General features: G+C 50.6%; 1 long non-coding RNA gene across 1 annotated transcript in view; it reads left to right on the plus strand.

Annotated features, from left to right (window-relative positions):
- The window catches only part of LOC138516886 (uncharacterized), a 412135-nt gene that overhangs the window by 311847 nt on the left and 72441 nt on the right, over positions 1–27847 (plus strand). The window contains exon 3 of the long non-coding RNA XR_011282328.1: positions 4809–4969. This is a non-coding gene — a long non-coding RNA (uncharacterized lncRNA). The remainder of the gene's footprint in view (positions 1–4808; positions 4970–27847) is intronic.

Here is a 27847-nt window from a genome sequence, read left to right on the forward strand (position 1 = left end):
TCCTCATGGAGGGCATCGAGGGGACAGGGAGCGCAGAGGCTGGAGCAGGGACACATGGCGACAGTGGTAAGTACATCTGGCACCATGTACATGTGAATGTAGTGTCCAAAAGCATGCGTCCCCCAGCAGAGATGCACAGAATGGGCACAGGAATGGTGCAACACATGGTAGTCACAGCAAATGGCCAGTGAGTACACATATGTGCCGAGGGGAGGGGGGGGCGGGTAAACATAGCAATGATCATGCACGGTAGTCGATATGTGCATGCCAATACATGGACACATGAGAAGCATCCAAGATACTACATGTCAGAAAGTGAAACCCCTGTGCACCCACAACAACAAGCCAGGCAGGCAAACAGGCAATGCATGCACAGTGTACACCCTGAGCAGGCACCATCACCACCTTGTAGTAGCAGCACTCATTGGAGCGATACCACACAAGCCAAACACAGGAAATGTGCACCTCTGGGACACACACAATGTCGCCTGACTGTAATGCAAGCCTGTAGACATGTCTGCTAGATGACCAACAGCATGTGATGCTATTCCTAGCAGGAATACAGTCCATGAACAGTGACAAGGCCGGACCCTCCACTGCAGGCACATCATCTGCACCCACTCCTACACAGGCCACACCCCTTGTCAGCAGGAGCAGACAGCAGGGAAAAGCTGCCGGCCCACCAGCACCACCACCAGCACCACCACCTCCACCACTGCCACCTCCTAACACCAACATGGACACACCGGCAAGTCATGTGGATGAAACAATCCCCACGGCAGCTCTCAGTTGCCCCTCCACCGGCAAGGCAGGGGACACAGCAGTCACTAAAGCCACCAATGCTATGCCACAGACAGCACCTGTTATGGGACAAAGTGCTGCCGTCCCTCGCCACCCTCGCCATCACCGGCAGTGCATCCTCTAGCCCATGGTGGCCGGGCCCACGTGGACACCACAGATGAGGGGGATGAGGTAGAGCATGGGATGGCAGGAGCATTTGCTTTAATCCTGTCTTTCTACACAGCTGACCACCTCTGCTGGTGCCCATTGCGTCGGCCATGGCTGCCCAGCTGTGTACGATTGAGGAGCTGCAGGCATCTATTGAGGATCTGGCGGGCCAGCAGCTGCAGGAGATGTAGGCCATGTGTGAGTGCATGCAGGGTTGCAGCCACTGCAATGCCGGGTCACTCGATCAAGCCACCGCTGCCATGGCTGCAATTGGACAGAGGGTGCGGGTGCACACAGAGGCTACCTCCTCCTCCACCGAGACCCTGCACCAATGTATGCAGCTTACCCTGCATCCCATAAGGGCCCAGGAATCAGGGGCATCCAACTCTGTGACACGCACAGAAGGCTCCCTACTTGGTACCACAGGGTGCCACTCACAGCGGCTCCTCACTGGCAAGGAGCCCAAGCTCAGGAGGCACAGAAAGTGACATTTGGGCACTGCCGGGGTGTCTTCAGGGTGGGTGTTTGTGGAGGATGTCTTGAGGCTGGGTGTTTGGGGTGAGTGTTTTGAGGGTACAAAGCACAGAGCGTAACATCCTGGAGTCTCCGAGATAAACCCAGCGGGTAGGCAGGTTTGAGCTGCACCCACATTTTTAACATCACATGGCTAGTATATGTAGCTTCTTTAACCTGTCAGGCTGCTGAGAATTAAGTGGTTCTCAGAGATTTTTTCGAATATTGAAGGCTGCATGTAAAAAACACTGATTGTTTTCAGCTGATTTGGGCCAGCCTTCAATACTGCCAAATATTTTTCACAGAAACTGATCCCACACTCACCCTTTAAATGTGGGACTTTTCCCCATAAACCCGCTTTACTCCTCTGCCCGTTCCCCGCCAATGAGCATTCCTTCCCAAATCCCCACCCCTCAAATATACACACGCCAAAACAAACAGAATCACACATAGTTACTCTTCCACCAAACCCCCTCCTTTCCACACAAGTACCCCTCCTCCACCCACACAAACACACTTACACTTAACTTCTCCCCCTGAGTCCCCACACATTCCCCCTCGACCCTCTCAACCCACACACCCACACATACGCACACACATTTAACACTTACCTGAGACGCCTGCAACTTCTGTCTTCCGGCCACGCCTGCCTGTCAGCGCCTACGCGCCCGCCTGTGCAGTCAGGGGTGTGACAGCTCGCTTTATAAACACCACTCTGAGCGGTCTCATTGCACCGTTTCTAAAGCGAACTTTTAAAATGTTTAATACATTAAAAACAATTATTTCACTTATGACCGAATGAATGTGCTGCCAAAACCTTTACAGTGTTGTCAGTGATGCATTGCTGTAGTGTAATGATGTTGTGTGTTTTATAACGCACTAAATGATTGTCAGCCTTCACCATCTGTGTCTGGCCCGAGGTCACAAATGTGAATGTTTCTGTGTAAAATGCTTTGCTTGCTCAAACAGATGCACGTTTGTGGGTCATCGCATTATCAGGATACAGAGTGGCTCGATGTATCTGCACTCACAGCGGCGTGCAGTTTGGCAGTTTTCTCTGCAGCAGGTCTGCAGCTCTCCCCACTTTGCTTGGTCTGCACTATATCTGGCTGATCCCAGGACACATGGTTTGTTGCCGTAATAAGGAGTCTTTTCAGACGCCTGATACGACTGATTTGCCTAAAAAAGACGGATCTACATTTGAGGTCACGCGCAACTGTTGGTAACACATATGACATTTGAATATGCATGACCACTTCACGAGTGTCCTTTTGTAAATCATGGACTTGCAAGATGGCCTCCTTGGGTGCAGAATGCAAAGCACCCATTGCATCTGGCATTTTGCACCACAGGGACTTAGTGAGTGGGTGCCCGTGTGAGGACCAATCAGCTACGCGGTGCCCTCCATCTTTGGCTCATCGGTACGATGGGCTGCCGGAAGGTAGTACTTGCAGCAGCCGTTTCTTTTATCGCTTTCACCATCTTTCCCATTAAGATGTAAACACATGTACCCAAGGCCTTGCTCTGTATTCATGTTCAGGCAGTCTTTCTTTTCACCTTTTTCCTTTCCAACCCCCCATCCCAGGTGTATGTTGGGTCCTTCTCTCTACTATCACTCTTTCAACCTTCGGCGTTCCCCAGGGTTCTGACCTATCCCCTGGTTCTTCAATATCTACAAGGCTACCCTGGCACATGATTGCCACTTTCATCTCTAACTTCCAGTGTTAAGCGGATGACACACAACTCTCCTTCAGGTTACCCTCAACCACCTCCTCTACCTCGCTCATCTCTGAATGGCCGCAATTCATTCATGGTCTGCTACAAATATCCTCTGCCTCAACACCAGAAAGACTGAGATCGTTTGCATTGGGACTCCTGCTCCCGCTTTTCCACTCTCACTCTGACCGGCCTCCCTTGGCTCTGCACCCGCACCCACCTGTGAGGCAAAAAACCTTGGGGTCATCTTCGACTCCACTCTCTTCTTCTCCACTCACATTTCAAACCTCTCTAAAAAGTCCAATTACCAGCTGCACCTCCTCAGTGGTACTCTTACTTTTCTCTTCTTCCCCAGTGGCTCACTGTCTCCAGAGCACTGGTTCTCTCTAGGCTGGACTACTGCAACAGCCTCTTTCTCAGCCTCCCTGCCTCAGCTTTGCCCCCTCTGCAACTCATCCAGAATTGAACTGCAAGACTTATGCTTGGCCTCAAGCCCAGGGACAGAATCCCTCCGGCACTAAAATCCCTCCACTGGCTCCCCGTGGCTGCAAGGGTCAAGTTCAAGATCCTCTGCATTGTCCACAAGGCTTTCTAGGGCCTGGGACCTAACTATCTGCAACAATACCTACCTAAATACTGTCCCTCCTGAGCCCTCCGCTCAGCTACCTCCAACCTTTCATCCGAGTGAGCCGGGTCTCCAAGCAGAGATTTGGAGGGAGATCTTTATCCTCAGCAGGGGCCTCCCTCTGGAATAGTCTCCCTGACACCCTTCATCTTCAGCCTGATCTCCCTAAGTTCTGGAAACTCCCTAAGACCTTCCTCTTCTCCTCTTCCTTCTATCCACCTCTACCCTGCTAACCCCTCTCTCCGCTGTACTCCCTCTCTCCCTCCGTTTCCACACAGTTTACCAACTGGCCGCCTGGTGTACCTCACAGTCCCACAGGTCCCAGGCACCTTTGCCAGTCCTCTCACACTTGCCTCCAGGCCTGCACTTCTCCTCATTGCTACTGCACTTCGTCAAAGACCCCTGAGAATGGCATTCTCTCAGCACTTACCCAGTTTCACACTAACTGGGTCACTTGGATTCCCCCCCTCTTATCCTGTACTGTCTTGCACTTGCACGATCTGAACGTACCATGCCTTTTCAAGATCGTCTAGCTATCTTCCCTGGCTCCCCTCCTTGCATGGTGGCGCCTCAATGCTCTTGGAAAAACTGCAGAATCGTTGTCAGCCCTATTTGCTGTCAACTACACTGTTAATTGTGTTATATGCACTTACTCTGCCTGTGCAGACTTCTATCATTCAGAAATTCAAGAGCTCTGAATGACTGTTGTTTTTCCCAAGGTCCTCTCCCTCCTTGAGCGCTTTGAAACACTTTCCTTGTGTATAGGTGCTTTACAGATAAACATTAGCATACCATACTATCCAGTTCACTACATGGGCTCACTTATTAGCATTTCAAATAATGTAAATTTGCAAAATAAAATGTTGTTTGGGGCAGGCATTGTTGGAGGCAGGGAGGGTTATGGTTGATGCCTTTTTCTACACCTCATCAAATACTAGGAGTGTAACCTGCAAAACATGTGTTTACATTCTTGGTCTGACTGTCATTTTGTTTCTGCTCATTTCAGAGTAAATAGGGTATTGGTTTCGGAGAGCACGTTCGGTCAGGAGCATGGATTTGAATTTAGTGCAAAGGCTGAAACAACATTTGAAACTGGTCTTCCATTGGCCATGAAAGGAATGGTCCGCCTGTCACCAATGGAAATTCGCTGAAACCAACAGGGTTGAGGTATGTGCTTCCAATTTGTTATGCCAGGTACTTACTGTATTCAGTCAATAAAGTAAATCAAACGGCACCATTTTAGAACTGTGAAAGTCATAGAGCACTAACATGACTGACTGCATACGGTAGAATCAAAAGTCCTCCAAACAAAAGCCTTTATACGTTCTTGCCATTGTTATTTCTTTAGCAATGGTCTGGAATTAATTGTGGGTGGAGTTTTCAAGAGATTACGTCAATACCCCTTCATGTTGGCTGCTCAGTCCACTTCATGTTCTGTACTGGCTTCGTTTTGGGCCTCTTTCTAAAGTGAATGTGGCTTGTTCATTAGGTCTAGCTGGTCTTTGGGTGTGTCACAGAGGGGTTTTGTCACTTGTCAGGGCCATCATCTTCTCTTAATATGGGTTCTCTGTTCACATCACCTGGTATAGCTGGCACTGGTCTATGCATTTTTCGACCCACCCATAATTTTGTTTATATTATTTTATTGCTTAAAGCCCGACCTAACTCAAGAGCAGCAGAGCACGCTAGTGAAGAGAAGACTCCAGAGGAGAAAGGAGAGTACACATATAAACGTCTAGATTCTGGAACATCAAGTCCAAGCCTCCATTCGGGAAACAAGAAAGTGATCTGCGCTTTACAACATGCAGTAAACAATCACTTTCGCCTGCACCTGCTTGTTACATGCACAATACATGTCAGTTTCATTCCTTACCCTGTCATACATTTTGTTTGAAGTGGCATGTTTTGTCACTCGTGTATTTCTATCACCTAGACAGTGATAGAAATTCTCGTTTTTCTTTCAAGATCACTAGCATGTTAATGGCCGGTCACTGTGAAATGACCTATCAACCTCCACGTGGGTGCAACGAGTCAGGAATACATCAGTGTCTGGAACGTACTGCAGACACTAATGTGTGCAAAAGGGCGGGCTACTGCATCACTTGCACTGCAGCCCTGCACCCTCGTAATGCACCGGTCACCTTTGTGGATAAGTTGGTTTCCTAATTTTTCATTTGTGGTCAATTTTGAGCGTTGTCCCCTATATGCTGATCACAAGACTAACCTAGAGCAAGAGAGAGCAACAAACAAAGAGAAACAGGTAGGTGCCCAGAGTGGACTGACCAAATCCTTACACACCCTCATACATCTTATTTCTTTATTGAGAATGAAAAGTTTATTTCTATATTTGAGGGTGTTTTTTGAGTCATCACAAATAACCGGTCACATGTTGTACAGAAGTCAAATACAAAGAGCCTGACACAACATCTAAACAAGAAATAAGAGTAGTAAACAATGCACACCTAAATATACAAATTGTAAAAAAACTTTCAAAATATAACACAGTTTGGGTGCAGGGGAGGAATCACAACCCGGACACAAAGCTGATAATCAATACATCACAATGGTGCCCAGTCTATGGACAGTCCCGTTCCTTGCACACCACAGGGCTGAATAAACAGCTCTCAAATTTTCAATTGAATTAAAATACCCTTTAACAAAATAATAAACTATTAAAGCAGGTGATACATTGCAATAAAGATTTTCTTTATTTCTGTGAGTTCAATCAGTTGCTCTATGTGTTTCGGGGGCCTTTTACACTTCTTCAGGAGATGAACTCTGGATATAGACATAAAAAGACCAAAAATGTCTATCATCCTGCTATACGTGTTGCCAATATTAGAAATCATATTATGACCCTAGTGATCACTTTGCCACAAGATTACAGACTCGTTTTTCACTACCTAGTGATCCAAGTTCCAAATTCCGAGAGCACCCCCCCAAGGTGTACATGAATCACTGACACCACCTCTCCATTGTGCGCCCCGATTTCCTTAGGGACTGCCAACAATTCCCAATGGCGTCAGATCTACTGACATTATATAGAGCCAATGAAGGTCTGTGCTGTGAATAATGAAACATACATTAAAAGCTGCCATAGAATGAGGCTGTCATAACAACCTCATTTAATAATCAATAGCAAGGGAGGTGTGGCATTGCCACATACCTTCAACAAAACCCCAGAAAATTAGGGATAATTCTTCTTTTTCTTCGAAGCAGACACCTTGCTGCCTCAATCACCACGCGTTACTAAAAACCACAACACAAAATCTGCAATGAGCCAGAGACGCCCTCATTATACAGGGAACTTTTGTAATGTGGCAATAGAACTATTACGTATATTAACGTAGGGGGGCAGAGCTCCGTCTCACCTGTCAACTAGAGTGACAACTTCAATCCCCGTGTGTCACTGAAAAACAAAACGATAAATCTGCAGGAAGCCAAGGTCACTCTCATTACATTAGGAACTATTCTATAGTGGTTATCTAACTATTAAATATATATGTCCAAGGGAGCTGAGCTCCACCTCACCTGAGAGTAACCTTCGTGTCCTTCCTTCGTCTCCGGTCTATCCATTAGACCGACGGAGTCCCTGATAATGTTACTTCCATCTAAACATACAGAGGAAAGGAGAAGGAATGGATGAAGGAATAATCAAGGAAAGGTCACTGAGGGACACACAACTGACACCTCAAGTGTGCAGGACCAGCAAAGACTCTGGCGTTGATGTACACAGCACCTATGATGACCTCATACCCCAAGAGAAGGCGCATCTACAGAGATATCCGTAGCAAGGGGTTACTGTGGCTGAACTGGACTAGCCCTAAATGTTCTTATTGATGCTGGAGCCATTATAATGATGAAGATTAGGGGTGGTAGTTCCAACCATCCTCTTCAATTTTGCAAATGATATAGTCCAATTGGTGTAGGAACAGAATTATTATTTGAAGTTGGAAGAGGTTGATGCTTGAGAGGCGACACAACACGAAAAAGTTGTTTGGATCTATCCAATACAGAAATCTATACATCTGTACTGTCCTTCCGACAGAACACCCTAATGTGCTCCAGTCAATTGACCTCCATTACCATGTGGTATGCTTCCATAATTGGGAATGTGTATAGGGGCTTGGGGAGGAGTGTGCATTATCAATGCACTAGTAAAAGGAGGCAGAGCAATGTCCTGCCGTGTTGCCAAGAGGATCTGATACTCCGCTGATGAAAATGGGAAGGGTGGAACAAGTGTATGGGACCTTTCAAAATTTGAGAGGGCATGAGCCTCTTGATTGCCCAGGGATTCTACATATTTCCACTGAGTCGGCCTCCCCCAACTAAAGGCCACAGCCAAATTGGGATGGCCAAGCTGCCTGCAGTACTGGTCCGATGTCACTGAACGTCTGCAATGGTACCACAGTATTAACACCTTTTTAATGTGTCTTTCCCCAGTGCAAGTTATTATCAGTGATATGAGTTTGCCTTAAGCCACATTAGGGCAAACAATGTTCTAGTGCAAACATGCATTGTAATAATATGTGTTTACACTACAGCAATGTTTGCCTTACTGCTTATTAAGCTGTGGCTATTCTTCCAAAACCCATTTGAAAAAGCCCGCAGTCTCAAGAGCTGAATAGGAGTGCCCCCCAGCTGAGATCGAGCTTCCACAAGGACTTGGATGAGTTCGCCGTGGTCACATGCAGTTAGGGTACTTGTGTGAGGATTCAGGGTTGTTCTTAGGTAGGAAATGATGTTGACAGCGTCTGCTTCCTGTTTCCTTTGTCCACTAAGTTTGGATGAAGAAATGTGAGTCTTCGCTGCTCCAAACCACATATTCAGAGAAGCTGGAGAGTTTTTGGAGGATATATCTGCAGCAAATGGTTCTTGCACTGGAGGAGATTGTGAGTTGCGTGTGTGTTTGTGTTATGTGTTGTCTGTTATGTGAAACCTTTGCTATTAGTATAGGAACACCTTATTTTCTTTCTTCATTTGGGAAGCTACTTTGTTTAGTAAAGGTAGATTAATTTTGAATGGCAGTTTGTTTTGAGAATGAGATGCAGTGGTGTTCATGAGTGAGTACAGTACGCTTGAAGGGATGGCACGGGTGCCCCTACCTCAAATCGGCACGGGTATCAATCAACATTTGAATGATGCAGCACACAACAATGTGTCTCCTTCTTCAACAGATCCTACTGCTGCTGGGCTTCATTATGGCAATGGTGGAGTCGCTGGGCTTGATGATGGCAATGGTGGAGTCACTGGTCTTGGTGATAGCAATGGTGGAGTCGCTGGGCTTGATGATGGCAATGGTGGAGTCACTGGTCTTGGTGATGGCAATGGTGGAGGCGCTGGGCTTGATGATGGCAATGGTGGAGTCACTGGTCTTGGTGATGGCTATGGTGGAATCATTGGGCTTGATTATGGCAATGGTGGAGTCACTGGTCTTGGTGATAGCAATGGTGGAGTCACTGGTCTTGGTGATAGCAATGGTGGAGTCGCTGGGCTTGATGATGGCAATGGTGGAGTCACTGGTCTTGGTGATAGCAATGGTGGAGTCACTGGTCTTGGTGATAGCAATGGTGGAGTCACTGGACTTGATGATGGCAATGGTGGAGTCACTGGTCTTGGTGATAGCAATGGTGGAGTCACTGGTCTTGGTGATAGCAATGGTGGAGTCGCTGGGCTTGATGATGGCAATGGTGGAGTCACTGGTCTTGGTGATGGCAATGGTGGAGTCGCTGGGCTTGATGATGGCAATGGTGGAGTCACTGGTCTTGGTGATGGCTATGGTGGAGTCATTGGGCTTGATTATGGCAATGGTGGAGTCACTGGTCTTGGTGATAGCAATGGTGGAGTCACTGGTCTTGCTGATAGCCATGGTGGAGTCGCTGGGCTTGATGATGGCAATGGTGGAGTCACTGGTCTTGGTGATAGAAATGGTGGAGTCACTGGTCTTGGTGATAGCAATGGTGGAGACGCTGGGCTTGATGATGGCAATGGTGGAGTCATTGGTCTTGGTGATGGCGATGGTGGAGTCATTGGGCTTGATTATGGCAATGGTGGAGTCACTGGTCTTGGTGATAGCAATGGTGGAGTCGCTGGGCTTGATGATGGCAATGGTGGAGTCACTGGGCTTGATGATGGCAATGGTGGAGTCACTGGTCTTGGTGATAGCAATGGTGGAGTCACTGGTCTTGATGATGGCAGTGGTAGAGTCACTGGTCTTGATGGCAGTAGGAGTGATTCTGGGAATGATGATGCTGATACTGATGATGTGGGGGCAATATGAAAAGGGATGGCAAGAAGTGGAACACGCAGCTGTTAGTGTTACCATAAGCCCAGATAAGCCAATAAAGAGAAAAAACTCAATAATAGAGTAAATCCAAGTGCACGAGAAAACCCTGCTTCATACCGATACAAACTGCCACTGGGAGAGCGTACAAAAGACAATATCAAAATGGAGTTAGGAACAACATGCTTTCAAGCAAAGAAAACATCATAGCTGATGTCATAGTTAGTAACCATCATAAAAACTTCTGCTCTCTCACTCAATTGGTTAATGGAATATAGAATATTTAGTTAACTATATGCACATCTTTTACTATTGGTTCTTTTCACAACTAATAACTCCTCCCAGATACATCCTTCGAAAAATAATATATTTCAATCTAATACGGCATAGGTTGGCACTCTTCTACACAAGTCGATACAAATAACAGGACTTAATTTGTCAGCTAAATCCAATTGCTCATCTCTCCTCCGCCACTTTTATGCAGTGCCAAAGTAGGTAGTGGGGAAAGAGAGATGGACAAACCGCTTTGATCGCGTGTTAAGAAGTTACTGCCTTCTCATTCCCAGGCCTGAGGTCTTATCTGCTAGTCTGTTTGTGGTCTTGGCATGTCGTCTCTGTGCCTGAATGTGTTAAGGAAGTGGCAGGTGCACTTTCTAATTGAGTCTAGGATAAAGGACCATTGTTTCGATCACGTGGTGAAGGACCACTGTTTAGAACTCATTTTCATCTATTTATGGAATTTTCTGCTAACTTAACGTGTGTGTGCTTGCTTGAGGCCGTCATTTGGGGGACAATGTATTCCTTCGTTTTGGGATCAATAGGCACGATAGCTACTTGCACCCGGCATTCAAAGATTTATTTATTTCTCACTGCTACCAATCTAAACTATTTAACTTTAATAACTGCAATGCTGTGTGCTCTGGCAAATGTTATCTAATGAGGTTTCTGCTTCTATACAGAACTCCCCTTGGCGCACTGACCTTGGGGCTTGGGCTATTGTCTGAGCCTTTGTGAGGCCTGACACTTTGCATTAAGCAATTTTATGTCAGGATGCAGTATTTAGGAATTGAGGCCTTGCAGAGTTTGGTATGAATAATGTTGTTACTTGTGTTCATTCTCTGCTGTGTTGGTGTTCTTTGTGTCTTTCGCATGCCGCCTTTTCATTATTCCCTGCCCGTGTATGCTGCAATCTCTCTCTACCTGCCCATCTCTATGCTGCGTGTGCATCCATATCTGGGTATTCTGCAACCTCTCTCTGCTTGCCCATCTCTATGCTACGTGTGCACCCCTATCTGGGTATTCTGCAACCTCTCTCCGCCTGCCCATCTCTATGCTGCGTGTGCACCCCTATCTGGGTATTCTGCAACCTCTCTCCGCCTGCCCATCTCTATGCTGCGTGTGCATCCCTATCTGGGTATTCTGCAACCTCTCTCCGCCTGCCCATCTCTATGCTGCATGTGCATCCCTATCTGGGTATTCTGCAACCTATCTCCGCCTGCCCATCTCTATGCTGCATGTGCATCCCTATATGGGTATTCTGCAACCTCTCTCCGCCAGCCCATCTCTATGCTGCGTGTGCATCCCTATCTGGGTATTCTGCAACCTCTATCCGCCTGCCCATCTCTATGCTGCATGTGCATCCCTATCTGGGTATTCTGCAACCTCTCTCCGCCTGCCCATCTCTATGCTGCGTGTGCATCCCTATCTGGGTATTCTGCAACCTCTCTCCGCCTGCCCATCTCTATGCTGCATGTGCATCCCTATCTGGGTATTCTGCAACCTCTCTCCGCCTGCCCATCTCTATGCTACGCGTGCACCCCTATCTGGGTATTCTGCAATCTCTCTCCGCCTGCTCATCTCTATGCTACGTGTGCACCCCCCTATCTGGGGTATTCTGCAACCCCTCTCTCTGTCTGCCCATCTCTATGCTACGTGTGCACCCCTATCTGGGTATTCTGCAACCTCTCTCCGCCTGCTCATCTCTATGCTACGTGTGCATCCCCCTATCTGGGGTATTCTGCAACCCCTCTCTCTGCCAGCCCATCTCTATGCTACGTGTGCACCCCTATCTGGGTATTCTGCAACCTCTCTCTTCCTGCTCATCTCTATGCTACGTGTGCACCCCTATCTGGGTATTCTGTAACCTCTCTCTACCTGCCCATCTCTATGCTACGTGTGCACCTCTATCTGGGTATTCTGCAACCCCTCTCTGCCTGCCCATCTCTATGCTACGTGTGCACCCCTATCTGGGTATTCTGCTACCTCTCTCTACCTGCCCATCTCTATGCTATGTGTGCACCCCTCTCTGGGTATTCTGCTACCTCTCTCCACCTGCCCATCTTTATGCTACGTGTGCACCCCTATCTGGGTATTCTGCAACCTCTCTCTCTGCCCATCTCTATGCTACGTGTGCATCCCTATCTGGGTATTCTGCAACCTCTCTCCGCCTGCCCATCTCTATGCTACGCGTGCACCCCTATCTGGGTATTATGCAACCTCTCTCCACCTGCCCATCTCTATGCTACATGTACACCTCTATCTGGGTATTCTGCAACCTCTCTCTGACTGCCCATCTCTATGCTACGTGTGCATCCCTATCTGGGTATTCTGCAACCCCTCTCTGCCTGCCCATCTCTATGCTACATGTGCACCCCTATCTGGGTATTATGCAACCTCTCTCCGCCTGCCCATCTCTATGCTACATGTGCACCCCTATCTGGGTATTCTGCAACCTCTCTCTGCCTGCCCATCTCAATGCTACGTGTGCATCCCTACCTGGGTATTCTGCAACCTCTCTCCACCTGCCCATCTCTATGCTACGCGTGCACCCCTATCTGGGTATTCTGCAACCTCTCTCTACATGCCCATCTCTATGCTATGTGTGCACCCCTCTCTGGGTATTCTGCTACCTCTCTCCACCTGCCCATCTTTATGCTACGTGTGCACCCCTATCTGGGTATTCTGCAACCTCTCTCTCTGCCCATCTCTATGCTACGTGTGCATCCCTATCTGGGTATTCTGCAACCTCTCTCCGCCTGCCCATCTCAATGCTACGTGTGCATCCCTATCTGGGTATTCTGCAACCTCTCTCCACCTGCCCATCTCTATGCTCCGCGTGCACCCCTATCTGGGTACTCTGCAACCTCTCTCCACCTGCCCATCTCTATGCTACGCGTGCACCCTTATCTGGGTATTCTGCAACCTCTCTCCACCTGCCCATCTCTATGCTACGTGTGCACCCCTATCTGGGTATTCTGCAACCTTTCTCCGCCTGCCCATCTCTATGCTACGTGTGCACCCCTATCTGGGTATTCTGCAACCTCTCTCCGCCTGCCCATCTCTATGCCCAGACGTGGGTCCCGTGCCTGCTGGGCCTAGAGACCCAAGCTACTCCTCACTGATGAGCCCCAACAAGGGCGAAACATGCTTGGGGATGCTTGTGGTCTCGTGCAGAAGGGAGGTGGCCTAGCAGTTCGGGCTGGACTGCCCCTTTTGGGGTGGGGCCAATCCTGATTTGCATATGGTCTTTCCCCTTCTGTAATGGCTTGGCAGGCAAAGAACGGTGGTCTGGAGGGTTGCCCAGAGCATTGCCAGTGGTTAAGATTCATTCTAAACCTTCCCGCCATCACCTCTTTGTTTTTGCTTTGTCACCCCGAGTGGGACGGGTATGCCCAGACGTGGATCCCGTGCCTGCTGGGCCTAGAGACCCAAGCTACTCCTCACTGATTAGCCCCAACAAGGGCGAAACATGTTTGGGGATGTTTGTGGTCTCGTGCAGAAGGGAGGTGGCCTAGCAGTTCGGGCTGGACTGCCCCTTTTGGGGTGGGGCCAATCCTGATTTGCATATGGTCTTTCCCCTTCTGTAATGGCTTGGCAGGCAAAGAACGGTGGTCTGGAGGGTTGCCCAGAGCATTGCCAGTGGTTAAGATTCATTCTAAACCTTCCCGCCATCACCTCTTTGTTTTTGCTTTGTCACCCCGAGTGGGACGGGTATGCCCAGACGTGGGTCCCGTGCCTGCTGGGCCTAGAGACCCAAGCTACTCCTCACTGATGAGCCCCAACAAGGGCGAAACATGTTTGGGGATGCTTGTGGTCTCGTGCAGAAGGGAGGTGGCCTAGCAGTTCGGGCTGGACTGCCCCTTTTGGGGTGGGGCCAATCCTGATTTGCATATGGTCTTTCCCCTTCTGTAATGGCTTGGCAGGCAAAGAACGGTGGTCTGGAGGGTTGCCCAGAGCATTGCCAGTGGTTAAGATTCATTCTAAACCTTCCCGCCATCACCTCTTTGTTTTTGCTTTGTCACCCCGAGTGGGACGGGTATGCCCAGACGTGGGTCCCGTGCCTGCTGGGCCTAGAGACCCAAGCTACTCCTCACTGATGAGCCCCAACAAGGGCGAAACATGTTTGGGGATGCTTGTGGTCTCGTGCAGAAGGGAGGTGGCCTAGCAGTTCGGGCTGGACTGCCCCTTTTGGGGTGGGGCCAATCCTGATTTGCATATGGTCTTTCCCCTTCTGTAATGGCTTGGCAGGCAAAGAATGGTGGTCTGGAGGGTTGCCCAGAGCATTGCCAGTGGTTAAGATTCATTCTAAACCTTCCCGCCATCACCTCTTTGTTTTTGCTTTGTCACCCCGAGTGGGACGGGTATGCCCAGACGTGGGTCCCGTGCCTGCTGGGCCTAGAGACCCAAGCTACTCCTCACTGATGAGCCCCAACAAGGGCGAAACATGTTTGGGGATGCTTGTGGTCTCGTGCAGAAGGGAGGTGGCCTAGCAGTTCGGGCTGGACTGCCCCTTTTGGGGTGGGGCCAATCCTGATTTGCATATGGTCTTTCCCCTTCTGTAATGGCTTGGCAGGCAAAGAACGGTGGTCTGGAGGGTTGCCCAGAGCATTGCCAGTGGTTAAGATTCATTCTAAACCTTCCCGCCATCACCTCTTTGTTTTTGCTTTGTCACCCCGAGTGGGACGGGTATGCCCAGACGTGGGTCCCGTGCCTGCTGGGCCTAGAGACCCAAGCTACTCCTCACTGATGAGCCCCAACAAGGGCGAAACATGTTTGGGGATGCTTGTGGTCTCGTGCAGAAGGGAGGTGGCCTAGCAGTTCGGGCTGGACTGCCCCTTTTGGGGTGGGGCCAATCTTGATTTGCATATGGTCTTTCCCCTTCTGTAATGGCTTGGCAGGCAAAGAACGGTGGTCTGGAGGGTTGCCCAGAGCATTGCCAGTGGTTAAGATTCATTCTAAACCTTCCTGCCATCACCTCTTTGTTTTTGCATCTCTATGCTACATGTGCACCCCTATCTGGGTATTCTGCAACCTCTCTCCACCTGCCCATCTCTATGCTACGTGTGCACCCCTGTCTGGGTATTCTGCAACCTCTCTCCGCCTGCCCAGCTCTATGCTGCGTGTGCACCCATATCAGGGTATTCTGCAACCTCTCTCCGCCTGCCCATCTCTATGCTATGTGTGCACCCCCATATCTGGGGTATTCTGCAACCCCTCTCTCCGCCTGCCCATCTCTATGCTACGTGTGAACCCCTATCTGGGTATTCTGCAACCTCTCTCTGCCTGCTCATCTCTATGCTACGTGTGCACCACTATCTGGGTGTTCTGCAACCTCTCTCTACCTGCCCATCTCTATGCTACGTGTGCACCCCTATCTGGGTATTCTGCAACCCCTCTCTGCCTGCCCATCTCTATGCTACGTGTGCACCCCTATCTGAGTATTCTGCAACCTATCTCTACCTGCCCATCTCTATGCTACGTGTGCACCCCTATCTGGGTATTCTGCAACCTCTCTCCGCCTGCCCATCTCTATGCTACGTGTGCACCCCTATCTGGGTATTCTGCAACCCCTCTCCGCCTACCCATCTCTATGGTACATGTGCACCCCTATCTGGGTATTCTGCAACCTCTCTCCGCCTGCCCATCTCTATGCTACGTGTGCACCCCTATCTGGATTTTCTGCAACCTCTCTCCGCCTGGCCATCTCTATGCTACGTGTGCACCCCTATCTGGGTATTCTGCAACCCCTCTCTGCCTGCCCATCTCTATGCTACGTGTGCACCCCTATCTGGGTATTCTGCAACCCCTCTCTGCCTGCCCATCTCTATGCTACGTGTGCACCCTATCTGGGTATTGTGCAACCCCTCTCTCTGCCCATCTCTATGCTACGTGTGCACCCCTATCTGGGAATTCTGCAACCCCTCTCTCTGCCCATCTCTATGCTTTGTGTGCACACCTATCTGGTATTCTGCAACCTCTCTCCGCCTGCCCATCTTTATGCTACGTGTGCACCCCTATCTGGGTATTCTGCAACCTGTCTCCACCTGACCATCGTTATGCTACGTGTGCACCCCTATCTGGGTATTCTGCAACCTCTCTCCTGGCCCATCTCTATGCTATGTGTGCACCCCTATCTGGATATTCTGCAACCTCTCTCCGTCTGCCCATCTCTATGCTATGTGTGCTCCCCTATCTGGGTATTCTGCAACCCCTCTCTCTGCCCATCTCTATGCTACGTGTGCACCCCTATCTGGGTATTCTGCAACCTCTCTTCGCCTGCCCATCTCTTTGCTACATGTGCACCCCTATCTGGGTATTCTGCAACCTCTCCCTACCTGCTCATCTCTATGCTACGTGTGCACCCCCCTATCTGGGGTATTCTGCAACCCCTCTCTCCGCCTGCCCATCTCTATGCTATGCGTGCACCCCTATCTGGGTATTCTGCAACCTCTCTGTGTCTGCTCATCTCTATGCTACGTGTGCACCACTATCTTGGTATTCTGCAACCTCTCTCTACCTGCCCATCTCTATGCTATGTGTGCACCCCTATCTGGGTATTCTGCAACCCCTCTCTGCCTGCCCATCTCTATGCTACGTGTGCACCCCTATCTGGGTATTCTGCAAACTCTCTCTACCTGCCCATCCCTATGCTACGTGTGCACCCCTATCTGGGTATTCTGCAACCTCTCTCTGCCTGCCCATCTCTCTGCTATGTGTGCACCCCTATCTGGGTATTCTGCAACCTCTCTCCACCTGGCCATCTCTATGCTATACGTGCACCCGGGTTTATAGTGAAAAGACTGAAAAAAAAATATGGAAAAAAAAGGTTGAACCAAAAAATCTCGAAAAAAAAAATATTACATTTTTTTCAATACGTTTTTTTTTCGAAATGGGGGGGTTCCCCCCAAACCCCCCTTTTTTCATATTTGTTATTTTACCTCTTTTTTTACTTACCCCCCAAACCGCTCTTTTTTCATTTTTTTTTTATTTTACCCCTTTTTTTTACTTACCTGACCCCAAAAATACATATAAATAAATAAATAAAAAAATCGAGGGTTTTTTTTCGATATTTTTTTTTCGAGATTTTTGTCATTCGATATTTTTTTTTCGGCCTTTTGACTGACCACCGTGCACCCCTATCTGGGTATTCTGCAACCTCTCTCCGCCTGCCCATCTTTATGCTACGTGTGCACCCCTATCTGGGTATTCTGCAACCCCTCTCTCTGCCCATCTCTATGCTACGTGTGCACCCCTATCTGGGAATTCTGCAACCCCTCTCTCTGCCCATCTCTATGCTATGTGTGCACCCCTATCTGGGTATTCTGCAACCTCTCTCCGCCTGCCCATCTTTATGCTACGTGTGCACCCCTATCTGGATATTCTGCAACCTCTCTCCGCCTGACCATCTTTATGCTACGTGTGCACCCCTATCTGGGTATTCTGCAACCTCTCTCCTGCCCATCTCTATGCTACGTGTGCACCCCTATCTGGGTATTCTGCAACCTCTCTCAGCCTTCCCATCTCTATGCTACGTGTGCTCCCCTATATGGGTATTCTGCAACCCCTCTCTCTGCCCATCTCTATGCTATATGTGCACCCCTATCTGGGTATTCTGCAACCTCTCTCTGCCTGCCCATCTCTTTGCTACATGTGCACCCCTATCTGGGTATTCTGCAACCTCTCTCTGCCTGCTCATCTCTATGCTACGTGTGCACCACTATCTGGGTGTTCTGCAACCTCTCTCTACCTGCCCATCTCTATGCTACGTGTGCACCCCTATCTGGGTATTCTGCAACCCCTCTCTGCCTGCCCATCTCTATGCTACGTGTGCACCCCTATCTGAGTATTCTGCAACCTATCTCTACCTGCCCATCTCTATGCTACGTGTGCACCCCTATCTGGGTATTCTGCAACCTCTCTCCGCCTGCCCATCTCTATGCTACGTGTGCACCCCTATCTGGGTATTCTGCAACCTCTATCCAACTGCCCATCTCTATGCTGCATGTGCATCCCTATCTGGGTATTCTGCAACCTCTCTCCGCCTGCCCATCTCTATGCTGCGTGTGCATCCCTATCTGGGTATTCTGCAACCTCTCTCCGCCTGCCCATCTCTATGCTGCATGTGCATCCCTATCTGGGTATTCTGCAACCTCTCTCCGCCTGCCCATCTCTATGCTACGCGTGCACCCCTATCTGGGTATTCTGCAATCTCTCTCCGCCTGCTCATCTCTATGCTACGTGTGCACCCCCCTATCTGGGGTATTCTGCAACCCCTCTCTCTGTCTGCCCATCTCTATGCTACGTGTGCACCCCTATCTGGGTATTCTGCAACCTCTCTCCGCCTGCTCATCTCTATGCTACGTGTGCATCCCCCTATCTGGGGTATTCTGCAACCCCTCTCTCTGCCAGCCCATCTCTATGCTACGTGTGCACCCCTATCTGGGTATTCTGCAACCTCTCTCTTCCTGCTCATCTCTATGCTACGTGTGCACCCCTATCTGGGTATTCTGTAACCTCTCTCTACCTGCCCATCTCTATGCTACGTGTGCACCTCTATCTGGGTATTCTGCAACCCCTCTCTGCCTGTCCATCTCTATGCTACGTGTGCACCCCTATCTGGGTATTCTGCTACCTCTCTCTACCTGCCCATCTCTATGCTATGTGTGCTCCCCTCTCTGGGTATTCTGCTACCTCTCTCCACCTGCCCATCTTTATGCTACGTGTGCACCCCTATCTGGGTATTCTGCAACCTCTCTCTCTGCCCATCTCTATGCTACGTGTGCATCCCTATCTGGGTATTCTGCAACCTCTCTCCGCCTGCCCATCTCTATGCTACGCGTGCACCCCTATCTGGGTATTATGCAACCTCTCTCCACCTGCCCATCTCTATGCTACATGTACACCTCTATCTGGGTATTCTGCAACCTCTCTCTGACTGCCCATCTCTATGCTACGTGTGCATCCCTATCTGGGTATTCTGCAACCCCTCTCTGCCTGCCCATCTCTATGCTACATGTGCACCCCTATCTGGGTATTATGCAACCTCTCTCCGCCTGCCCATCTCTATGCTACATGTGCACCCCTATCTGGGTATTCTGCAACCTCTCTCTGCCTGCCCATCTCAATGCTACGTGTGCATCCCTATCTGGGTATTCTGCAACCTCTCTCCACCTGCCCATCTCTATGCTACGCGTGCACCCCTATCTGGGTATTCTGCAACCTCTCTCTACATGCCCATCTCTATGCTATGTGTGCACCCCTCTCTGGGTATTCTGCTACCTCTCTCCACCTGCCCATCTTTATGCTACGTGTGCACCCCTATCTGGGTATTCTGCAACCTCTCTCTCTGCCCATCTCTATGCTACGTGTGCATCCCTATCTGGGTATTCTGCAACCTCTCTCCGCCTGCCCATCTCAATGCTACGTGTGCATCCCTATCTGGGTATTCTGCAACCTCTCTCCACCTGCCCATCTCTATGATCCGCGTGCACCCCTATCTGGGTACTCTGCAACCTCTCTCCACCTGCCCATCTCTATGCTACGCGTGCACCCTTATCTGGGTATTCTGCAACCTCTCTCCACCTGCCCATCTCTATGCTACGTGTGCACCCCTATCTGGGTATTCTGCAACCTTTCTCCGCCTGCCCATCTCTATGCTACGTGTGCACCCCTATCTGGGTATTCTGCAACCTCTCTCCGCCTGCCCATCTCTATGCCCAGACGTGGGTCCCGTGCCTGCTGGGCCTAGAGACCCAAGCTACTCCTCACTGATGAGCCCCAACAAGGGCGAAACATGCTTGGGGATGCTTGTGGTCTCGTGCAGAAGGGAGGTGGCCTAGCAGTTCGGGCTGGACTGCCCCTTTTGGGGTGGGGCCAATCCTGATTTGCATATGGTCTTTCCCCTTCTGTAATGGCTTGGCAGGCAAAGAACGGTGGTCTGGAGGGTTGCCCAGAGCATTGCCAGTGGTTAAGATTCATTCTAAACCTTCCCGCCATCACCTCTTTGTTTTTGCTTTGTCACCCCGAGTGGGACGGGTATGCCCAGACGTGGATCCCGTGCCTGCTGGGCCTAGAGACCCAAGCTACTCCTCACTGATGAGCCCCAACAAGGGCGAAACATGTTTGGGGATGTTTGTGGTCTCGTGCAGAAGGGAGGTGGCCTAGCAGTTCGGGCTGGACTGCCCCTTTTGGGGTGGGGCCAATCCTGATTTGCATATGGTCTTTCCCCTTCTGTAATGGCTTGGCAGGCAAAGAACGGTGGTCTGGAGGGTTGCCCAGAGCATTGCCAGTGGTTAAGATTCATTCTAAACCTTCCCGCCATCACCTCTTTGTTTTTGCTTTGTCACCCCGAGTGGGACGGGTATGCCCAGACGTGGGTCCCGTGCCTGCTGGGCCTAGAGACCCAAGCTACTCCTCACTGATGAGCCCCAACAAGGGCGAAACATGTTTGGGGATGCTTGTGGTCTCGTGCAGAAGGGAGGTGGCCTAGCAGTTCGGGCTGGACTGCCCCTTTTGGGGTGGGGCCAATCCTGATTTGCATATGGTCTTTCCCCTTCTGTAATGGCTTGGCAGGCAAAGAACGGTGGTCTGGAGGGTTGCCCAGAGCATTGCCAGTGGTTAAGATTCATTCTAAACCTTCCCGCCATCACCTCTTTGTTTTTGCTTTGTCACCCCGAGTGGGACGGGTATGCCCAGACGTGGGTCCCGTGCCTGCTGGGCCTAGAGACCCAAGCTACTCCTCACTGATGAGCCCCAACAAGGGCGAAACATGTTTGGGGATGCTTGTGGTCTCGTGCAGAAGGGAGGTGGCCTAGCAGTTCGGCCTGGACTGCCCCTTTTGGGGTGGGGCCAATCCTGATTTGCATATGGTCTTTCCCCTTCTGTAATGGCTTGGCAGGCAAAGAATGGTGGTCTGGAGGGTTGCCCAGAGCATTGCCAGTGGTTAAGATTCATTCTAAACCTTCCCGCCATCACCTCTTTGTTTTTGCTTTGTCACCCCGAGTGGGACGGGTATGCCCAGACGTGGGTCCCGTGCCTGCTGGGCCTAGAGACCCAAGCTACTCCTCACTGATGAGCCCCAACAAGGGCGAAACATGTTTGGGGATGCTTGTGGTCTCGTGCAGAAGGGAGGTGGCCTAGCAGTTCGGGCTGGACTGCCCCTTTTGGGGTGGGGCCAATCCTGATTTGCATATGGTCTTTCCCCTTCTGTAATGGCTTGGCAGGCAAAGAACGGTGGTCTGGAGGGTTGCCCAGAGCATTGCCAGTGGTTAAGATTCATTCTAAACCTTCCCGCCATCACCTCTTTGTTTTTGCTTTGTCACCCCGAGTGGGACGGGTATGCCCAGACGTGGGTCCCGTGCCTGCTGGGCCTAGAGACCCAAGCTACTCCTCACTGATGAGCCCCAACAAGGGCGAAACATGTTTGGGGATGCTTGTGGTCTCGTGCAGAAGGGAGGTGGCCTAGCAGTTCGGGCTGGACTGCCCCTTTTGGGGTGGGGCCAATCTTGATTTGCATATGGTCTTTCCCCTTCTGTAATGGCTTGGCAGGCAAAGAACGGTGGTCTGGAGGGTTGCCCAGAGCATTGCCAGTGGTTAAGATTCATTCTAAACCTTCCTGCCATCACCTCTTTGTTTTTGCATCTCTATGCTACATGTGCACCCCTATCTGGGTATTCTGCAACCTCTCTCCACCTGCCCATCTCTATGCTATGTGTGCACCCCTGTCTGGGTATTCTGCAACCTCTCTCCGCCTGCCCAGCTCTATGCTGCGTGTGCACCCATATCAGGGTATTCTGCAACCTCTCTCCGCCTGCCCATCTCTATGCTATGTGTGCACCCCCATATCTGGGGTATTCTGCAACCCCTCTCTCCGCCTGCCCATCTCTATGCTACGTGTGAACCCCTATCTGGGTATTCTGCAACCTCTCTCTGCCTGCTCATCTCTATGCTACGTGTGCACCACTATCTGGGTGTTCTGCAACCTCTCTCTACCTGCCCATCTCTATGCTACGTGTGCACCCCTATCTGGGTATTCTGCAACCCCTCTCTGCCTGCCCATCTCTATGCTACGTGTGCACCCCTATCTGAGTATTCTGCAACCTATCTCTACCTGCCCATCTCTATGCTACGTGTGCACCCCTATCTGGGTATTCTGCAACCTCTCTCCGCCTGCCCATCTCTATGCTACGTGTGCACCCCTATCTGGGTATTCTGCAACCCCTCTCCGCCTACCCATCTCTATGGTACATGTGCACCCCTATCTGGGTATTCTGCAACCTCTCTCCGCCTGCCCATCTCTATGCTACGTGTGCACCCCTATCTGGATTTTCTGCAACCTCTCTCCGCCTGGCCATCTCTATGCTACGTGTGCACCCCTATCTGGGTATTCTGCAACCCCTCTCTGCCTGCCCATCTCTATGCTACGTGTGCACCCCTATCTGGGTATTCTGCAACCCCTCTCTGCCTGCCCATCTCTATGCTACGTGTGCACCCTATCTGGGTATTGTGCAACCCCTCTCTCTGCCTATCTCTATGCTACGTGTGCACCCCTATCTGGGAATTCTGCAACCCCTCTCTCTGCCCATCTCTATGCTTTGTGTGCACACCTATCTGGTATTCTGCAACCTCTCTCCGCCTGCCCATCTTTATGCTACGTGTGCACCCCTATCTGGGTATTCTGCAACCTGTCTCCACCTGACCATCGTTATGCTACGTGTGCACCCCTATCTGGGTATTCTGCAACCTCTCTCCTGGCCCATCTCTATGCTATGTGTGCACCCCTATCTGGATATTCTGCAACCTCTCTCCGTCTGCCCATCTCTATGCTATGTGTGCTCCCCTATCTGGGTATTCTGCAACCCCTCTCTCTGCCCATCTCTATGCTACGTGTGCACCCCTATCTGGGTATTCTGCAACCTCTCTTCGCCTGCCCATCTCTTTGCTACATGTGCACCCCTATCTGGGTATTCTGCAACCTCTCCCTACCTGCTCATCTCTATGCTACGTGTGCACCCCCCTATCTGGGGTATTCTGCAACCCCTCTCTCCGCCTGCCCATCTCTATGCTATGCGTGCACCCCTATCTGGGTATTCTGCAACCTCTCTGTGTCTGCTCATCTCTATGCTACGTGTGCACCACTATCTTGGTATTCTGCAACCTCTCTCTACCTGCCCATCTCTATGCTATGTGTGCACCCCTATCTGGGTATTCTGCAACCCCTCTCTGCCTGCCCATCTCTATGCTACGTGTGCACCCCTATCTGGGTATTCTGCAAACTCTCTCTACCTGCCCATCCCTATGCTACGTGTGCACCCCTATCTGGGTATTCTGCAACCTCTCTCTGCCTGCCCATCTCTCTGCTATGTGTGCACCCCTATCTGGGTATTCTGCAACCTCTCTCCACCTGGCCATCTCTATGCTATACGTGCACCCCGGTTTATAGTGAAAAGACTGAAAAAAAAATATGGAAAAAAAAGGTTGAACCAAAAAATCTCGAAAAAAAAAATATTACATTTTTTTCAATACGTTTTTTTTTCGAAATGGGGGGGTTCCCCCCAAACCCCCCTTTTTTCATATTTGTTATTTTACCCCTTTTTTTACTTACCCCCCAAACCGCTCTTTTTTCATTTTTTTTTTATTTTACCCCTTTTTTTTACTTACCTGACCCCAAAAATACATATAAATAAATAAATAAAAAAATCGAGGGTTTTTTTTCGATATTTTTTTTTCGAGATTTTTGTCATTCGATATTTTTTTTTCGGCCTTTTGACTGACCACCGTGCACCCCTATCTGGGTATTCTGCAACCTCTCACCGCCTGCCCATCTTTATGCTACGTGTGCACCCCTATCTGGGTATACTGCAACCCCTCTCTCTGCCCATCTCTATGCTACGTGTGCACCCCTATCTGGGAATTCTGCAACCCCTCTCTCTGCCCATCTCTATGCTATGTGTGCACCCCTATCTGGGTATTCTGCAACCTCTCTCCGCCTGCCCATCTTTATGCTACGTGTGCACCCCTATCTGGATATTCTGCAACCTCTCTCCGCCTGACCATCTTTATGCTACGTGTGCACCCCTATCTGGGTATTCTGCAACCTCTCTCCTGCCCATCTCTATGCTACGTGTGCACCCCTATCTGGGTATTCTGCAACCTCTCTCAGCCTGCCCATCTCTATGCTACGTGTGCTCCCCTATCTGGGTATTCTGCAACCCCTCTCTCTGCCCATCTCTATGCTATATGTGCACCCCTATCTGGGTATTCTGCAACCTCTCTCTGCCTGCCCATCTCTTTGCTACGTGTGCACCGCTATCTGGGTATTCTGCAACCTCTCTCTACCTGCCCATCTCTATGCTCTGTGTGCACCCCTATCTGGGTATTCTGCAACCTCTCTCCGCCAGCCCATCTCTATGCTATGTGTGCACCCCTATCTGGGTATTCTGCAACCTCTCTCCGCCAGCTCATCTCTATGCTACGTGTGCACCCCTATCTGGGTATTTCGCAACCTCTCTCCACCTGCCCATCTCTATGCTACGTGTGCACCCCTATCTGGCTATTCTGCAACCGCTCTCCGCCAGCCCATCTCTATGCTACGTGTGCACCCCTATCTGGGTATTCTGAAACCTCTCTCTGCCTGCCCATCTCTATGCTACGTGTGCATCCCTATCTGGGTATTCTGCAACCCCTCTCTGCCTGCCCATCTCTATGCTACATGTGCACCCCTATCTGGGTATTATGCAACCTCTCTCCACCTGCCCATCTCTATGCTACATGCGCACCCCTATCTGGGTATTCTGCAACCTCTCTCTGCCTGCCCATCTCTATGCTACGTGTGCATCCCTATCTGGGTATTCTGCAACCTCTCTCCACCTGCCCATCTCTATGCTACGCGTGCACCCCTATCTGGGTATTATGCAACCTCTCTCCATGCAACCTCTCTCCACCTGCCCATCTCTATGTTGCATGTGCACCCCTATCTGGGTATTCTGCAACCTCTCTCCGCCTGCCCATCTCTATGCTACGTGTACATCCCTATCTGGGTATTCTGCAACCCCTCTCTGCCTGCCCATCTCTATGCTACGTGTGCACCCCTATCTGGGTATTTCGCAACCTCTCTCCACCTGCCCATCTCTATGCTACGTGTGCACCCCTATCTGGCTATTCTGCAACCGCTCTCCGCCAGCCCATCTCTATGCTACGTGTGCACCCCTATCTGGGTATTCTGAAACCTCTCTCTGCCTGCCCATCTCTATGCTACGTGTGCATCCCTATCTGGGTATTCTGCAACCCCTCTCTGCCTGCCCATCTCTATGCTACATGTGCACCCCTATCTGGGTATTATGCAACCTCTCTCCACCTGCCCATCTCTATGCTACATGCGCACCCCTATCTGGGTATTCTGCAACCTCTCTCTGCCTGCCCATCTCTATGCTACGTGTGCATCCCTATCTGGGTATTCTGCAACCTCTCTCCACCTGCCCATCTCTATGCTACGCGTGCACCCCTATCTGGGTATTATGCAACCTCTCTCCATGCAACCTCTCTCCACCTGCACATCTCTATGTTGCATGTGCACCCCTATCTGGGTATTCTGCAACCTCTCTCCGCCTGCCCATCTCTATGCTACGTGTGCATCCCTATCTGGGTATTCTGCAACCCCTCTCTGCCTGCCCATCTCTACGCTACGTGTGCACCCCTATCTGGGTATTCTGCAAGCTCTCTCTGCCTGCCCATCTCTATGCTACATGTGCACCCCTTTCTGGGTATTATGCAAGCTCTCTCTGCCTGCCCATCTCTGAGCTACATGTGCACCCCTATCTGGGTATTCTGCAACCTCTCTCCGCCTGCCCATCTCTATGTTGCATGTGCACCCCTATCTGGGTATTCTGCAACCTCTCTCCGCCTGCCCATCTCTATGCTACGTGTGCACCCCTATCTGGGTATTCTGCAACCTCTCTCTGCCTGCCCATCTCTATGCTACGTGTGCACCCCTATCTGGGTATTCTGCAACCTCTCTCCACCTGCCCATCTCTATGCTACGCGTGCACCCCTATCTGGGTATTCTGCAACCTCTCTCCGCCTGCCCATCTCTATGCTACGCATGCACCCCTATCTGGGTATTCTGCAACCTCTCTCCGCCTGCCCATCTCTATGCTACGTGTGCTCCCCTATCTGGGTATTCTGCAACCTCTCTCCGCTTGCCCATCTCTATGCTACGTGTGCACCCTTATCTGGGTATTCTGCAACCTCTCTCTGCCTGCCCATCTCTTTGCTACGTGTGCACCCCTATCTGGGTATTCGGCAACTTCTCTCTACCTGCCCATCTCTATGCTCTGTGTGCACCCCTATCTGGGTATTCTGCAACCTCTCTCCGCCAGCCCATCTCTATGCTACGTGTGCACCCCTATCTGGGTATTCTGCAACCTCTCTCCGCCAGCCGATCTCTATGCTACGTGTGCACCCCTATCTGGGTATTTCGCAACCTCTCTCCATCTGCCCATCTCTATGCTACGTGTGCACCCCTATCTGGGTATTCTGCAACCGCTCTCCGCCAGCCCATCTCTATGCCACGTGTGCACCCCTATCTGGGTATTCTGCAACCTCTCTCTGCCTGCCCAGCTCTATGCTGCGTGTGCATCCCTATCTGGGTAGTCTGCAACCTCTCTCCGCCTGCCCATCTCTATGCTACGTGTGCACCCCTATCTGGGTATTCTGCAACCTCTCTCCGCCTGCCCAGCTCTATGCTGCGTGTGCATCCCTATCTGGGTAGTCTGCAACCTCTCTCCGCCTGCCCATCTCTATGCTACGTGTGCACCCCCCTATCTGGGGTATTCTGCAACCCCTCTCTCTGCCTGCCCATCTCTATGCTACGTGTGAACCCCTATCTGGGTATTCTGCAACCTCTCTCTGCCTGCTCATCTCTATGCTACGTGTGCACCACTATCTGGGTATTCTGCAACCTCTCTCTACCTGCCCATCTCTATGCTACGCGTGCACCCCTATCTGGGTATTCTGCAACCTCTCTCCGCCTGCCCATCTCTATGCTACGCGTGCACCCCTATCTGGGTATTCTGCAACCTCTCTCCGCCTGCCCATCTCTATGCTACGTGTGCTCCCCTATCTGGGTATTCTGCAACCGCTCTCCGCCAGCCCATCTCTATGCTACGTGTGCACCCCTATCTGGGTATTCTGCAACCTCTCTCTGCCTGCCCATCTCTATGCTACGTATGCATCCCTATCTGGGTATTCTGCAACCCCTCTCTGCCTGCCCATCTCTATGCTACATGTGCACCCCTATCTGGGTATTATGCAACCTCTCTCCACCTGCCCATCTCTATGCTACATGTGCACCCCTATCTGGGTACTCTGCAACCTCTCTCCACCTGCCCATCTCTATGCTACGCGTGCACCCCTAACTGGGTATTATGCAACCTCTCTCCATGCAACCTCTCTCCACCTGCCCATCTCTATGTTGCATTTGCACC

This window comes from Ambystoma mexicanum, chromosome 6q (genome assembly GCF_040938575.1).
Source record: "Ambystoma mexicanum isolate Mex_15411 chromosome 6q, UKY_AmexF1_1, whole genome shotgun sequence".
Taxonomy (NCBI): Eukaryota; Metazoa; Chordata; class Amphibia; order Caudata; family Ambystomatidae; genus Ambystoma; species Ambystoma mexicanum.